Source organism: Corvus cornix, chromosome Z (assembly GCF_000738735.6).
Source record: "Corvus cornix cornix isolate S_Up_H32 chromosome Z, ASM73873v5, whole genome shotgun sequence".
Taxonomy (NCBI): Eukaryota; Metazoa; Chordata; class Aves; order Passeriformes; family Corvidae; genus Corvus; species Corvus cornix.
Genome location: NC_046357.1, coordinates 56,346,691 through 56,363,352, shown reverse-complemented (window position 1 = coordinate 56,363,352; position 16,662 = coordinate 56,346,691). Strand labels below are relative to the sequence as shown.

Sequence of the window (16,662 nt, the reverse complement as noted above, 5' to 3'; positions counted from 1 at the left end):
TCCCAATACAGAATTCTGAACGTCAAATTTGACACTGAAGTAACTAAGTAACACAGTGATCCAAAAAACTTAACTCAGACAGCACTACTGAAAATAAAGTTCTTATCTGAGATAGTTTTGATTCTGCAGTGCTCTCTGCCAGACTAAACACGGCCGTGGCCTCAATGGCCACTGCATTACTCTTGTCAAAAAGCCCTGACTCTTCATGAACTGAAAAAAAAAATCAGCTTAAGATTTGGGTAAGAAACAGCAGTTTGTAATCCAAGAGCAAATCCAAGAGGAATCACTTACTGGCTCACATGGTCCAGTGGCTAATGGCAGGAGACTTCACAAGATTTTACATAACTAAATGGCAATGCCGTCCCAGCTCTGGGAAACTTTTCTGCACATGCAAGTCAGCAAGAGCTGCAGACACAGACCAGAGGCCAGCAAAGGCTACCAGCTCCATTACAGAGCTGGGACTATCATCAGGTTGCCACTGGTATCTCCCTGTTCCCCAGCTGCTGCTGTTGGAAATAGCTATGCTGAGACCTGGAAAGTGACAGGTACACCCCTGCTATGATTAATCACAGAATGGTTTGGATTGAAAGTGTTCTTAAAGATCATCTAGTTCCAACCCTGCTAGCCACAGGCAGGGACACCTTCCATCAGACCAGGCTGCTCAATGCCCCATCCAACCTGGCCTTGAATACTTTCAGGGACAGACCATCCACTATATCTCTGCACAACCTGTTCCAGTGTCTCATCGCCTCCACAGTAAAGAATTTATTTGTAATATCTAATCTAAACCTACCCTCTTTCAGTTTAAAGCCATTCCCCATTGTCCTATCACTAAAGGGCTTCATAAAGAGTCCCTCACCAGCTTTCTTGCAGGTCCCCTTTAGGTATTGGAGGTCTACTCGAAGGTCTTCCCAGAACCTTCTCTTTTTCAGGCTGAACATCCCCAACTTGTTCAACTTGTCTTTATAGGAGAGTTGTTCCAGCCCCCACATCATCCTCACAGCCTTCCTCTGGACTCATTCCAGCATGTCCATATCCTTCCTGTGCTGGTGACCCCAGAGCTGGATGCAGTGTTCCAGGTAGGGTCTCACCAGAGCAGAGCAGAGGGGCAGAATCCCCTCTCTCGCCCTGCTGCCCGCGCTGCTTTGGATGCGGCTCAGGATGTGGTTGGGTCTCTGGGCTGCAAGTGCACATGGCCAGGTCATGTTCAGCTTCTCATCCACCAGCAACCCCAAGCCTTTCTCCTCAGGGCTGCTCTTGATCCATTCTCCTCCCAGCCTGTATTTGTGCTTGAAATCACCACAATCCCCATGCAGGACCTTGCGCTTGGACTTGTTGACCTACATGAGATTTACATGAGGTTCTCAAGACTGTCACAGTCACAGTCCCTCTGGATAGCTTCCTTTCCCTCCAGCATGTGGACCACACCACACAGCTTGGTGCTGTCAGCATTCTTGCTGGGGGTACACTCCATGCCATGGTCCCTGTCACCAAAAAAGCTGTTAAACAGCACCGGTCCCAATACCAGCCCCTGAGGACACCACTCGTCATTGCTCTCCACTTGGACATTAAGATATTGACCACAGCTCTTTGAGTGTGACCATCCAGCCAATTCCTTATCCAACAAGTGGTCCATGTGTCAAATCCATGTCTCTTCAGTTTAGAGATAAAGAACAGTGGCAAATGTTTTGTGTAAGTCCAGGTAGGTGCTGTCAGTTGCTCTTAACCACCAATTCCATAACCGTGTTATAGAAGGCCATTAAATTTTTCAGGCACAGTTTGCCCTTAGTGAAGCCATGTTGGCTGGCATGAAACACATTCTTATTTTCAATGTGACTGAGCATAGTTTCCAGGAGGATCTATGCCCTGATTTTGCTGGGCAGAGAGGTGAGACTGGCTGACCTGTAGTTCCCCTGTAGTTAAGCTATCATCTAGCTGCATGGATGTATCCTCTGGCATTTAGCTGATTTGCACTGGTACTCAGGCCAAGAACTTCTTGTGAAAACAAACTCACCAGGAGAAAAAAAGCAAATTACTTTCCCAGATAGTGAAGAATGGGAATCTCTGTGTACAGCCCAAGGAGAACCCAGTCCATTCACTCCCTTGGCAGGCACTGATCTGACCATGGGCTTTGGTACAGAGTAGTAAAAGTAGCTAATACTGCTAGAAATTGCAACAAGAAACAAAAAAGCCCAGATGGGCACAGAAAGTGAGATTCAGGCGGGGACAAGGCAACAGCTGTTAAAACCAAACAACAAGTTTCTCTCTCGACTAGACCAAATGAACATTGACACCAATCTCATCTACTCAATCATCTTCTCAAGAGAAGAGAAGCTAACAGGTCTCAGTCTATGAATTCCACTTCTCTTATGCCCATCCACTGCTGTTTACACCCTCCCCTCCACAGCACAACCCCACAAGTGCAGGTTGAACCTGCAAACTGCCCCAGTTAAAGAGCCAGTTGAAAGACAGCTGCCCTTCACACTGATTTCTTTTGTTCTTGCAAAGCTATTTTTAATTCAGATCAGTTCAGTGATCTGATTTATCACAAAGCCTTACCAACAGTTGTGCAACCACAGCCAAAAAAGTGGCAAACTGCCATAACAGTTGTAGCATTTTTAGTCAGCTTTGTTTGGTGCCGAAGGCAACATCTCATTCAACTGCACTGCTCACCAAGCTGTATTCTTAAATGGCAGCAGTTTCCTTCAGTTCAAATGGCACAGTTACACTTCTGGAGTTGCTAACAAGAGTTAACTACTGTCAACTGCTGCAAACGACACCAATATTTCTACTATTGAATAGTATTGATTTTAAGAATTTGTGCAATCAAAGGATCTTTGTATTTGTGTTCATTATGCTTATATTATATTATATATATATATGCTTATGTATATAATATAATTGTGATCATAAACTAAAAACTCCATCAAAGGACATCAAGACAGACTTTCCAATTTATATTTTCCCTTGCCAAAATACTGCCAACTGCTAAGTTTGCACAGAGATAAAAGGAGCCAAGTGGAACCTGACTGCAGAAGCCTGATACTTTTTTTCATAGGATGAATTTTATAATTCGTAGTGAACTAGTCTCCTTTAGGAGAGGAGAAAAATCATCTTACCAACACTGGGTCTTGACCTGCAGTCGCACACTTCTTATACAGCACTGAATGAATCTTTCAGCCTCTGTGCCTCAGCTCCAGGGTGTGTAACATGTGTCTTCCCTGGTCTCAAAGAGACATTTTAAAAGGTACATCACTGTCTACAGATTTTCAAATACTGCAGTAACAAGGATCCAAACAAAAAACCAAAGGGGGTGGCCAGGTGGCATGCAGTCACAAAACACATGAATCTCAAGCTAAAAGAGCTAGCAACAAAAATGAGCACAATTAATAAAATGGTCATCATCATCTGCTTTACTAGATAGAAGCATCCTATGACTATGCAAATGCACAGCACCACAAAAAATTTTCCAAGTAACTTAGTTTTTGATTATGATGCAGATCATAGCTGTGACACACTGAAGAAACTACTGCAAGCTTACTGATACTTTAAGTTTCTAAAAATCTCATCTTTCAAAATACAAAACACAAGCACATCTAGACAATAGTGAAAATATACAAGGCCTGTGCAACACCTGCAACTTCCCCCTACTTCACTGATGACAAATAAAAGAGACCAGTTTTACTACAAGGAGGATATAAAAATAAAATGGTAAATTGTACCTTGCAACAGGTTGATACGGTTTTCTAGTCACAACTGGAGAAGGAGGAGGGAACGTAAAAAAATGGACTTTCCAGCTCACTGAAGGAGGACTTCAAGTTTCTTGCTCACACATGAGTAAAACAGCTCTTTTGGGACTGTACAAATGTGAAGAATAAGACAAGACACATGACCACATAACCACAGCAGGAATCTGCAATGACTAATAAGACACTTGATCTATTTAGAGAAAATAAAATTCAGAGTATCAGTGGTGTGAGCCCGTAACAAGTAGTGACAGTACAAAACAGATTCAAATACAAATTACTCTTAGAGAAGGAATGATCCAAACTGTACCTAACACTGAATGGCAGGATGTCCAGCAGAGAAGACATGAAGACCATGTTGCCAATCCCTACTTACTACTGCAGGCAAAGACTTAATTTAAAAAAGCATTCCACTGCAGTTAACTTTTGTAAAGCTTGCTATTAAGCAATATGGGGGTTTAATCAATAAAACATATACCCAACTGCTCATTGACATGCTCCTAAATGCACATTTTATTTTGTCTGATCACTGACGTTTGCTTTTTAGCTTTTACAATATATAAATTTCAAATATGGCATCACATAATTACCAGCAGTAGAATCATAGAATCATTTAGGTTGGAAAAGACACTTCAGGTGACCGAGTCCAGCTGTTAACCTGACTGTGCCAGGTCCACCACTGAGCCATGTCTACATCTTTTGAACGCATCCAGGCATGATGACTCAACTATTCTCCTGGGCACTCTTCTCCAATGTCTGACCACCCTTCCAGTGAAGAAATTTTTCCTAGTATGTCATCTAAACCTCCCTTAGCACAGGCTTAAGGCCTTTTCCTCTTGCCCTCTTGCTTGTTACCTGGGAGAATTGAATGACTCCCACTTGGCTACATCCTCCTTTCAGCCTCCTTTGCACTCCCAATCCTCCTTTTTTCCAGGCTGAACACCCCCAGCTCCCCCAGCTGCTCCTCACAGGACTTGTGTTCCAGATCCTCCACCAGCTCTGTTGCCCCTCTCTGGACATGCTCCAGCACCTCAATGTCTGTCCTGCAATGAGGGGCCCAGAACTGAGCACAGCACTTGAGGTGTGGCCTCACCAGTGCCAAGGACAGGGGGACAATCCCTGCCCTAGTCCTGCTGGCCACACTGTTGCTGATACAGGCCAGGATGCCACTGACCTTGCCCGCATGGGCACATGCTGGCTCATGTTCAGCTGTTGTTGACTAGCACCCCCAGGCCCTTTTCTGTTGGACCCCTTTCCAGCCACTCTGCCCCAGCCTGTAGCACTTGATAGAGCTAATTGTAACCCAGGTGCAGGACCTGGTACTTGGCATGTTGAACCTCACACCACTGGCCTTGCCCATCGATCCAGCCTGTCCAAATACCTCTGCAGAGCCTTTCTACCCTCAAGCAGATCAACACTCCTGCCCAACTCGGTGTTTCCGCAAACTTACTGAGGGTATGCTCAATCCTCTCATCCAGATCATCAATAAAAATCTTAAAAAGAACTGGCATCATTACTGAGCCCTGGGAAACATCTCCTGTGACCAGTCACTGGTTGGATGTAACTCCGTTTACCACCACTCTCTGAGCCTGGCCATCAAGCTAGTTGTTTTAACCAACAGAGAGAGAGCAATGCCATGGGCTACCAGCTTCTCCAGGAGAATGCTGTGGGAGACAGTATCAAATGCTTCAGTAAAGACCAGGTAGCCTACACCCACAGCCTTTCACTCATCCACTGAGCAGGTCACCTTCTCATAGGAGGTGATCAAGTAACCAAAGCAATGGCACTGCAACATCAACAAGTATACATTCTTCAATCACTGCATAAGACAAATCTTAAGGCAAGCTCTCAGCAATCGCCAGCACAGCACTCCACTGTGCAGGGTGCTGAAAAGTGCACGGAAGCTGTGCCAGCTCTTATCTATCCTTAAAACCAAATGTGAGCTGGGGGGAAAGCAGGAGTCAGTGCCTTACAACCAGCTGCCCAAGGAAAGGTTGCTGCCAGTTTCTACTCTAAAGTAGCCAAGAATACCAACACACCTAATGCACCTTGGTTACACAGAACATAAACACACAGATTAGGCACAGTAGGTTCAAGACTGGAAGAATCAGTAAGCATATTTTCAACAGTACATGGAGCACATTACATGACCACAGAGAAAGTAGCTTTTCTAGTTTCTAGCCCATTCTGCTGGTGTCAAAAGTGAAAAAGAAACTCTTTAGCTCCCTACGGGCTAGATAAGAAGGAGAGAACACCATTCCACAAACACACCCTATTATAGTAAAACGTGAGCAAATGCTTAGGCACGTGTTTCAATTCTCCCAATATCAAGAACATTCAAATACATAACTAAAGACAGCCTCTAACTAGCACCCAGTGAACTTGGAGAAGGAAACTTCCTGCTGCTTCTAATGGTTTAAGGATCAATTCCTAGACTTAGAATATGATTTTCACCTCCCTGTTTTATCTAATTGTGGGAAGGGAAGAATGCATGAAAGAGATGTAATACAGTAAAATAAAAATAATTAAGAGGAACATTTTTACAATCCTGCTTCATTTTCTCCCAATAAATTAATTATTAGACACTGATCTCTAGGAGCAAAAGACATTTGAATAATTATGTTCAATTTTGGTTTTTCTGAATCAGTTTTGAAATGGCTATAAGGAAAAAACCCAACAGATTAGGGATAGGAAAAAATATTTGGGTGGAGAAAGAGATGTGACAAATTAAGTATTATTTATGTTCTGGAAGAGTCGGAGTAACAACTATGTTAGGCATTCATCAGAACAAGCACTCTCTGCTTTGAAGATGGAAGAATTTTGAGACACAATTTAATGAACCTCATTACAAACATCTCCACCGTAATAAACCATGAGAGAAACATCCTATAAATTTACATTGCTACATAAAAAAGCCCAGTGGGTGCTACACTATACATTCACAAATTTCAAAACCACCAATGCTCCTTATGTTAGGTTCATTTTAAGAAGAATTTCTGTGGGTTTAACTTTGATCTAAGCCCCCCCACCTTACATTCTCCAAATGTTAGTGCCAAACCATCTGCATAAATACACCACTATCTAACGAAACGGAAGGAACAAACCCTCTGTTTCTTCACTTTAAGCAATATCCTTTCAGAAGCAACACGAAACAAGTGTATTTACATTTCCTTAGGGAGAGATAACAACATCAACACCAAGTTTTCCTAACGCAACAGCATGTACCATAGCTTAGCTTTTAAGAGGCAGCAATAAAGAGAAAAGGCGGGGGCAGAGGATAATCCAGAAACCTCTTATCACCTAAGCAGGTATTGGAAAGATTGCTACTTCACCGAAGTTATGGTACTTACTAACAGATAAGTTTACTATTTAAAGACTTTCCTGCTGTCTGACTCTATTCGGCAAAATCAGCGTCTTGGGCAGAAATGTCTCAGTGCAGCCCCGCTCTCCCTGCAGCGCCCAGCCGGACCTCCATAGGGATGGGCTGCGCGCACCTGGAAAAGCCCGTTCAGCCGCAGCAGAGTTCAATCCCGGAATAGCCAGCGCCTCAGGCATGCAGGAATCTACCTCCCACCATTCCCCCACATGTTGTTGGATGCTCTTTTTCCTTAAAATGCTGCGATCCCACAACTAAGAGACTTAAAAGTCCGTGAAAGTTGACAGAAAAATCTCCCCCCTCCCGAAACGAAGATATACAGACAGAAAGACAGACACAGACACACACATGCACATAGCACAGGAACGAGACACGTTTTCCGCCAGTCCTTCAGGCCTCGGGTGCCGGCGGGGCTCCCAGCGGGGACAGGCACCCCCCGCTCCCGGCGCGGCTCAGCGCTTGACCCAGCCCAGCTCGGGGACCCCGCCGGCCTCCGCCCTGCGCCGCCCGCCTTCCCCCACAGCCCTTCTCCCGCGGTCGAAGTGAAGAGCCCTAAACCCAGAATCAGACAAACCGGAGAGCCCTCGCCGCAGTCCCCGGGCACGCCGCGCCCGCCCGCGCCGCGGGAAGGGACACACGGCGGGGCAGGGCAGGCTCCACGCTGCCCGCGGCCGGACCGCGACCGGGACCAGGACCGCTCCTGCGGGGCGTCCTCTCGCCGCCGGCGCCCCGCCGAGCACCCCGAAAGCGGAGCGGGGAACCGAGCTGCCGCCCCCGGCGCTCCCGGCCGGCACTGCCGCACTCCCTCACCTCCCCGGCAAATGACGGCGGGAGGCGGTGCGCGGGACGGCTCCTCCCGCCAGCGGCTCCTCCCTCCCTCCCTCCCTCCCGTCCCGGGGGCGAGGCGGCGGGACTGCTCGGGGGGCGTCGGGCGAGCCCTCCCGCCTGTCCCCGCGGCCCCTCACGCCCCTCCGCCGCTTCCCCTCGCCCTGCGGATGAGGGCGCTCTGGGAGCTTGTTCGCGGCCCCGGCCGGCTGAGCGGCTCGGCTTGGTGGTCCCGAGCCTGCAGGAGACGCGACTGCGAGAGGCCGTGGAGGGCTGCGTGCCGCTCTGATGTGCGACACCGTGGTGGTGCATGGAAGAGTGACGGCGCCTGTTGACCCGTTTGTGACGGAGGGGCTCTGGCTCCGCTGCTCACACCGAGAAATTTCTTCCTAACTAAATTTCCTCTCTTTCAGTTTGTACCCATTACTCTTTCTCTTATCACTGCTCTTTGTCTTCCCGACAGACAGTTCTTCTCCGGCTTCCCTGTAGACCCCCTTCAGATACTGGAAGGTTGCTATGAGATCTCCATGCAACCCTTCTCTTCTGCAGGCTGAACAGCTCCAAATTTCTCAGCCTGTCTTAGCCCCTGTTCTCAGTCCCTGTGCAGGGCTGAGCCTATTGGCCTGGACCAGAGGGTCACCTTCCTTGCCTCTCATTTTGTTTCTCTTCATTCATCACATATGAGCTCCGAGTTCTGTTTCTCACATAAAACTACTTTAGGGCTGGCCACCAGCAGACATGTGCACCCTGGGCAGGACCACACGAGAATAGCCACTGGCAGCGTTCACCTAGTCATTCCCATCCATGCTGAGAAGGCAAAAAATCCAGGTTGTTAATTCCCCCAACACGTACTTTCCATGTTTAAGTTTTTCAGGCCTCAGGGAAAAATTTAGGGGGAAGAATTGAGAAGGAGGACAGTGAGGAAGGCTATAAATCAGTGTAAATGAATGTGGAAAGGAAGCTGTGAAAACAAATGTGCAAAGATTTCCTTCTGAAGAAAATGGGAGGTTGCTGGGACTTCATCTGCAACACTGCTGCACGCAAGAGAATATCTCTCCTACAGGGCCCTGGGCTCTTCTCAGGGAGCAGATTGCTGTGGCTGTATCCCTGCTGTGTGAAGCAAGGCTGCACAGTTGACTGCCTGTTTGCTGCTTGAGAATGGTTAAGAACCCTAAGCAGCTGCTCAAGACCTTTTTGTTCCTGGTAGAACAGACTACTCCCAAGCTACACAACGTGCGTGCATAATAGCTCTGCATTTATAGCTGTAATTGCTGATATTGGACAGGCTGACTCATGCACATTGAATTCCAAGTGCAGAAGGAACTATTGTATGCCTGCATGTGTTAAAGAGAAGAAATAACATAGCTTTTCAATGTTCTGGTTCCATTTCTCTTCTGTTTTGTTCAAGGTCCTTACTTGACTCTTTTTTATCCTCCATGGTATTTATAAAACAACATTGTCACATGTTTACTCAAACCTATGTGCAATAGTCACACCACTTAAAGACAGTGGCTGCCCTAGGTCAGAGCTGCAAGAGAGATTCCTGGTAAACTAGCTTCATCCACTGATGCTTCAGTTTCTGCTTTTCACAGCAGTAGGAGTACAGTGGCTCATATACACTGCAGTCAGATGTGCCATCTGGCTCAGCTCTGAATCTTTAGAGTGGATGGCATTTTTTTAATGTATTCAAAATCTGCAGCTTTAACTAGCTTCTGGTTATATGAGTATTTTCGAGATAGAAAAATGAAAGATGAGAATAATCTAATACTATCTGTTCTTCTCAAAATTTCCTTTCAGATTTTTAAAGTGAATTGCTTCATGTCATATTTCACCTCAATGGGCAAGACTAAACTGTCTTACAGAGCTATTACAAAGGAAGTTTTAAGAACTGCAGATAGCGGTTGGTTTGTTATTGTCATCACATATAACTTTGGTTATATGTGATGAACAGGCAATACCAAGTCCCAGGCTCTGTCCCAAGAGTGGGCAGAACTCCTGACTACTCTACTTTCAATAAAGCATCCTAAAGCAAAAAAAAAGTGTCTTCTTTCTTCTTTGTGCTGAACCAAACTGATACCTGAATGCTTTTATTGCACTCTTGCATATACTCTGTCACAGTGCTATATGATGTAAGTAAACTCTCAAGGAATGAAAAGTTATGAATCTCAATTACCATGTTTTTCTCCTCACACTGCCAGGGTCTACTCATAGCTCTCTGGGGTCTTCCAGCTACATGCAGGTATATGAAAACCAGACAGCTAGGACACAAGTTGCCTCTAGTTGTGATGTTAGATTTCTAGTTACAATCTAATTTTCTTCAATTATAATTTTGGTAGATTGTCCTTGTCATGATTTATCTCCAGCTGGCAACCAAGCGCCACACAGCCACTCAGTCACTCCCCCTTGGAGTGGGAAGGGGGACAGAACCGGAAAAATAAAAGTAAGAAAATTCATGAGCTGAGATAAGGACAGCTTAATAGGTAAAGCAAAAGCTGTGCACACAAGCAAAGCAAGGCAAGAAATTCACTCGTTTCCCATGGGCGGGCAAGTGTTAAGCCATCCCAGAAAAACAGGGCTCCATCAGGTGTAACATTGACTTGGGAGGACAAACACCATCACACTCAATATGCCAGGTCCTTCCTCCTTCTTCCCCCAGCTTTATATGCCAAGCATGACACCATGGTATATCGAATCCCTTGGGTCCGTGGTCCCAACTGTGTCCCCTCCAACTTCTTGTGCACCTTGTTGGTGGGGTCCCTTGAGGAGCAAGTAAGGCCTTGATGCCATCTAAACACTGCTCAGCAGTAACAAAAGCATCCCCCATTTATTAACACTTGTTCCCAGCACAAATCTAGCTACTGTAAAGAACAGTAACCCTTCCCCAGCCAAAATTCCATGCCAAGTTCCATGTTTTGCTGCTTATACCATAAGAGCTAGTGAGGTAACTGCAGAAATTCTGGAGCTTTGGGAGTAGTCGAATGTATTTTTCTTCTTTGTATAATCACTGTTTGATGGGGTAGATGATGATGTTTAGAGAGGACATTTATGACATCCTGTAGCAATGTTTTTATTCCACAAAGTATCTGAGATGGGAGAAGTACTATTATTTACTTTTATAAATGGGTGACTGAAGACATGTATTGACAATACACTGAAGTCTGTTTTAAGACTCATAATTCCAGATCAAAAATGCTGTGGCAGAGTGATGATCTGGTATAAATACCTTTTCTTGGTTGAGACCCTTTCAGACAATTTATGGGAATTAGCTTTATGCTGATGAGATTTTTACCTTTTTTACCCGCACATCTTACATTCTTGATAGTGTGGGAAGATGTGTAATTGTATGTCATGCCTAAGTCAGAACAAATTTATGCTGCCAGGAGAGCCAGTGGTGCACAGCCCTGGGATGAATTTTGATGAAACCATCAGTAGTTGCAGCTGGATCATTTTGCCAATGCAGAATATTTAACATTTTTCTTGTGTCTTCACTTTGTCAAAACTTTTGCATAAGGATGGCAGTACAGAGTGCTCAGTCACTGCAGGATACTAGAGTTCTAGTTATCTCTACCAGAGGAGTGAGATGAGATAATCCAAGTAATTTTTTTGTCTTAAAATCCATGAACCAGTGCACGTCTGAGCTACTAAGTGTGGAATTTCAGAGTACAGAGTCCAGCATATGCACAGATAATATTTTAGGCCCACATTAGTAATTTTGTTTTCACTTTCCTTTGGTTTTACATATCTGGTAAGCATGGACCAATTTTTGAAGGAAAGTTGGAAAGTTACACATAGGAAGATCTACTTTCTTCAGCCTTAAAAGAAAAAAAAAATCAGAAAGGATTTCTAGAAATTTTCAAATGCAGTAAGAGTTGCCAGTTAGAGTCTTCTGAGTAGCAATGGGTAATGAAACCTTTTGCATCAAAAGCCTCTCTCCAGAATATGACTTATGCAGGAGGTAAAACTTAATGTGCTGTTTCAAGACAGACAATGTGAATTTGGAGAGAATTTTTTTCCCTATAAATGTATGGAACTATGAAGAGTTCTATTTCTTCTCTTAATTAAAATAAGCAATTTTCTTTACTATGCTCCTCTCTCACCATGAGCAAGGAAGATTATATTAAAAACCAGAACCAGACTGTTTTCCACATCTACTGATTTGATCAGCTTATGAAAATAATAAAAGGATATATATTAAAATAATATTGAGCATGCTCATTAAGGATACATTTTACAGGGAATTAAAATTTATTGGTTTCTTATATTTGTCTTAATATCCAAGGACATTTTCTCCTTTCTGTCTAGTAATTACAGATTTATATTTTTACATACTATCAAGGAGTTGCGAGCTATGTTATATCAGAATGTCAACACTAAGCCTGAGTTTTTTTGTTTGCTGAAAACAAAGGCAGGACACAAGGCCTTAAAAAGGCCTGAATGATTTAAGAAAATGCAGCTTATTTGATTTGGATTACCTGGATTTCTGATGACTGCTTTCAGATGATCATGAATCTTTGGTATCTAAGATCTGATTGCTTTTGTCGTCCTACCCTCTCCCCCTTTTCTTTTTAATTTACTTTTTTTTTACTCCACAAGCAATGTAGATAACTGAGCAGAACTAGGCACTCAGTTTTGCTCTAGAAGCTCTTCATACTCGTGGGCCACAGTCATTTAGACAATCTTTGTCTACAAGCTGACAAGTCTATCATCCTGTTCTCTTCCTTTTGAACAAAATTATCATCCTTGTACTGCTGACATTATTATTCTAAACAGAACAGGTGTGCTTTTCTGAAACCCATGCAGGATGGGAAACTTCTTCCTCTCTGAACCACCTTCTTCAGCTTTCAGTCCAGCTAAGATTACAAATGGATTCAGTATTTCTGGATTCCTCACCCATGACTCCATCATTTTAGCCACCTGCATATCCCCGCATTTTTGCTACTTAATGAACAGTTCTGCAATCAGCTGTATTTTTCCAATTGTTCTTTTAACTGTGAGGCTGCAAAGCAAGCTAACAGCTTGCAGACAGGACTTCCAGTGTGAGTGTTGCCATTATTTCCTGTTTTCTTGAAGAAAATTACATCATCTAAGACAGGCCCACAAAGGAAATTCTATGTAAGACAAAAGACGTTTTAAAAACTTTCAGAAGGTGAAAGAGAGAGAAGCATCTGGATGAGTTAAAATTCCAGCACTGCCAAACAGAAAGTATGCAAAGTTCTGGCAGTTAATTGGTTGCATTTTGGCACATTTTCACTTGAAAACTGAGCAGTGTTGAACTCTTCTAGCTGTCAAAAACTAGATTACATTGATTCTGTTTCCTAGTTTAGGGCATGCACCTGAAGTGATCTAATCTCTAGGAATTCCCATGGAATAACAGTAATGGAGAAATTCTAAACCAGTCTTTCCTTTCCTGCTAATTTTATTGCTTAGCAGATATAGATGCAATCTGGTTCAGAGAAGGGGAAGAAATAAGTAAAATGTTAGAGTAAATGTTTCTGAATGTTTTATTGACTAGTCTTCTAGTTCCATACTCTTTAAAATAACAGTGTAATGACTGTAGAAACATCATTTTAGATAGAAGGATGATATGAACTCACCTTTTTAAAAAACATCAGATTTAAAGTGAGATTGCATTTATAAAGATTTTACATGTTCACTAATTATACAGTCATTAATTCAGAATAAGTTGTGTTATTTGGAGTATAAGAATTCTACTTCATATCCAAAGTAATCTGGAAAATGAAATTTAGAGTATATGTTTGCATCTTTAAGTTCTACAAAAGGTACAATGACACAACACAAACAAACAAATAAAAACAGGTATTGGCCTGTAGCATGCACCCTGAAGACTTTGTCTGGTTTTTGTGGCTTTCTCCTTCTCAAAGCTGTGTTTTCTCTTTGAGACACTGAATTGAAGTACACTTTGGTCTGAGTGCATGCTTCAAGTTTCTCCGAAAATAAAATATAAAACTCCCAGTTTACCACCTAGCAGAGCAAGACTGTCTTTCAGGGAAATCTAATGCCACTGCAACATCTTCCATGTAGAGAGATACTTTCTCCCATGCTTGGGATTCTGCCCCCTCTGATACTGAATTACTTGCTTCTACTCTCTCAGGGCTACTTCATGTTTTTCTATTTAAAGAGTATTTTATCCTTAGATTAAAGTGTGTAGATAAAAAAATACAGCTAGCAAGAATTTCTCTTGCTTCTTTCCAGTCCCGTGGGATACTTTTCTCTCTCACAGAAGGTATTAGCAGAGTTCTACAGACTATGAACACCTGCGACCTTGCAGAGCTTTGTTCATGGTACAGTAGAAAAATATTTTGACAATGGATGTTTTAGGATTTTAGCCAATCACCCCCAAGGGGTGGCTGATCCTTTGACCAATTAGACTATGAAGAAAAAAAGTCTATAAAGGAGTTTGTAGAATAATTAAATAGATCAATCCTGCTGCACAATTCCTGCCTGTTGGATCTCTTCTCTCCTACCTACCACTGCAGGATACCATAATAAAAGTGTACTCAGGATTCATGTCAGAGAACTTAACCATGAGATGCAGTGCGTTTTCAATAGGTGTTGGTAACATCTTACTGATAAAATCCTGCTCTTGAGGTGTACATGGGTGTAAAGCTGTACTCACATATATAGCAGAGGAGAAGAAGATTCCATTTCTAAGAGTATTCAGAAGTGGATTGCTCAGGGACCAGTAAGATCTCTTACTATTTCAGAACACAAAATTTCTTTTGCAATTACATGCAAGTTCTATTGAATTATTTCAGAAATATTTTCAAAGTGTGGGTCTCTATCAGTTAGTACCAGGACTAGAAAATATTGCTTTATTCCCTAGCTAAACAGAAGTTCTATATCATGAGACATATCCTCTTCTGGATAGAGGTAGAGACCAAGCCCACATGGATTTTTTCTTCCAGACACATTCCTTTATAACTGCACAGAAACAGGGTTGCAGTGTATTTCTCTTTCTATTGTTATATCATATTGGAGAGGTAGGTACATTGTATTCCTGTGCTAAGGTTACCTCCTGTCTCTGTGGCACAGCACAGTGCTGTGCAAATACCCTGAAGGGAACTCAGGTACCAGATACAATAGAGTCACAGAGACGACTTAACTGGCCAGAGAAAGGGTGATCCTACACAGGTAGGGCTCCAAATGCAGTGTCTTCCAGTGCTCTCTGTAAATCATGATAATTAGGCATACTGTACTTGCTAACACTGCATGAGATGCTGCATTAGGCTTTGTGAGCAATCAAGCAAATGTTCTGTAGTTAACAAGCTACTGCTTCTGTTAGTAAAATGTGTTAGTAATTGTTTCCAGTCACAAAAGAAAGAAAATAATAATAACGATAGCAGAACAAACAAAACCAGAGGGACACGAAACAAATTTGTAAGAGTTCAGAATTCCTTTTCTTTGTCTGACTAAAATCCAGCATATTCAGGAGAATTTGTTTCAGAGTGTCTGAATCTTCTTTTGACTCCATCTATTGAAACTGTATATCTGGAAAACCTTTAATAACTGAGACAACTATAATGATGCTTCAAAAGTTTTTGCTACTGTTCTATTACTTGGTGATCTCTGTGCATTCAGAACTTGATGTCTGAACAGAAGACTGTCAAAGGTAATGGGGCAAAGATGCTGAAAATGGGTCTCTATACAAAAGTCTTCAAAGAACTAAGGATAAAATTTTGAATATATGTTCCTGATTTGCTCACATGACATAATTGCTAGCTTTTATCATATTTCTGATTGGGATGTCTCCTGGAAACACTGGAATATGATTATGTTAGAATGTTAGATTATGTTTAGATTTTGTCAGAAGAATTTTTTATCTTTAGCCCATTTGTTTTGCTGTAGATAATGGTATCATTTTTGACTGAACAGTTCTGCTGAGCTTTTCTGTGTTATCACTGTTTCTTGGTATTCAGATGTTATTTATGAACAACTTTTAGAGAAAAGAAATATTGAAATGCAGATAAAGGTTCAAATCTTGTTTCTTTTACAGTCATGACTGCAATTCATCTCTCTGTAGCATAAAATTGAAGATGAATTTGAAGAAGTGGCTAGGAAAAATTAATAGTGAATAGGTCTGCATGTCTAAAAATTGGATGCCCTTCACCTAAAATCACCTGGCTATTAAGAAACCTGCTCCATTTATTGAAAAAAAATTACTCTAGGCTCACATTCTTAGTGCTCTTACTTTCCAAACTTCATTTGAGTTCTTCATACATTTAAAGAAAACCTGTCTTCATTCGGAGTGAATTATACCATCACGAGAAAAGAGCAACCAAGACAGCAAGAGACAAAAGATTTTTAAGAAATCTGTAAGGAACAAAACTCCTGTTTCTTTGACCAGTAGGTATGTTCAAGGTGTTAGACTTTCTTCAGCTAGACAGAACTAAAATAATAGTGCGTTCTCACTTGCTACTGGCTTAGTTATAGTAGGTAATGTCTTTTTGCTAACATTTTCACCTTCCAAATCAGTATATCCTGTAAGTACGTGTAAATTCTCAGCCAAATGAGAATTAAGGTATCCATGCATACCTCAGAGCCAGGTTATTTTTACTGCAGAAACTCTTTTCTAACAAAGTGACTAACTGTCATTGAGTTCTGTTAGCAAAGAAAGGGCCATTTTCTGCTTTGTACTAACATATGATGACTTTCAGTCATCTAGAAGGTTGATTTCCCATTTGTTTATACAGCCCC

At 42.5% G+C, this 16,662-nt stretch overlaps 1 protein-coding gene across 5 annotated transcripts in view; it reads right to left on the bottom strand.

Moving 5' to 3' along the window:
* PIP5K1B (phosphatidylinositol-4-phosphate 5-kinase type 1 beta) overlaps positions 1-7,922 on the bottom strand; it is a 94,000-nt gene extending 86,078 nt beyond the window's left edge. The window contains exons 1-3 of one of the 5 annotated variants that reach the window (XM_039566892.1): positions 7,697-7,922; positions 3,723-3,857; positions 3,120-3,226 (exon numbers count right to left, since the gene is read on the bottom strand). The gene's annotated coding sequence lies outside the window, so the exon portion shown is untranslated. Of the gene's footprint in view, positions 1-3,119; positions 3,227-3,722; positions 4,735-7,696 lie in introns of those variants that run through there. The other 4 variants (XM_039566894.1, XM_039566896.1, XM_010393005.3 and 1 more) reach the window with 4 other exon arrangements.
* Positions 7,923-16,662: the final 8,740 nt, after the last annotated feature.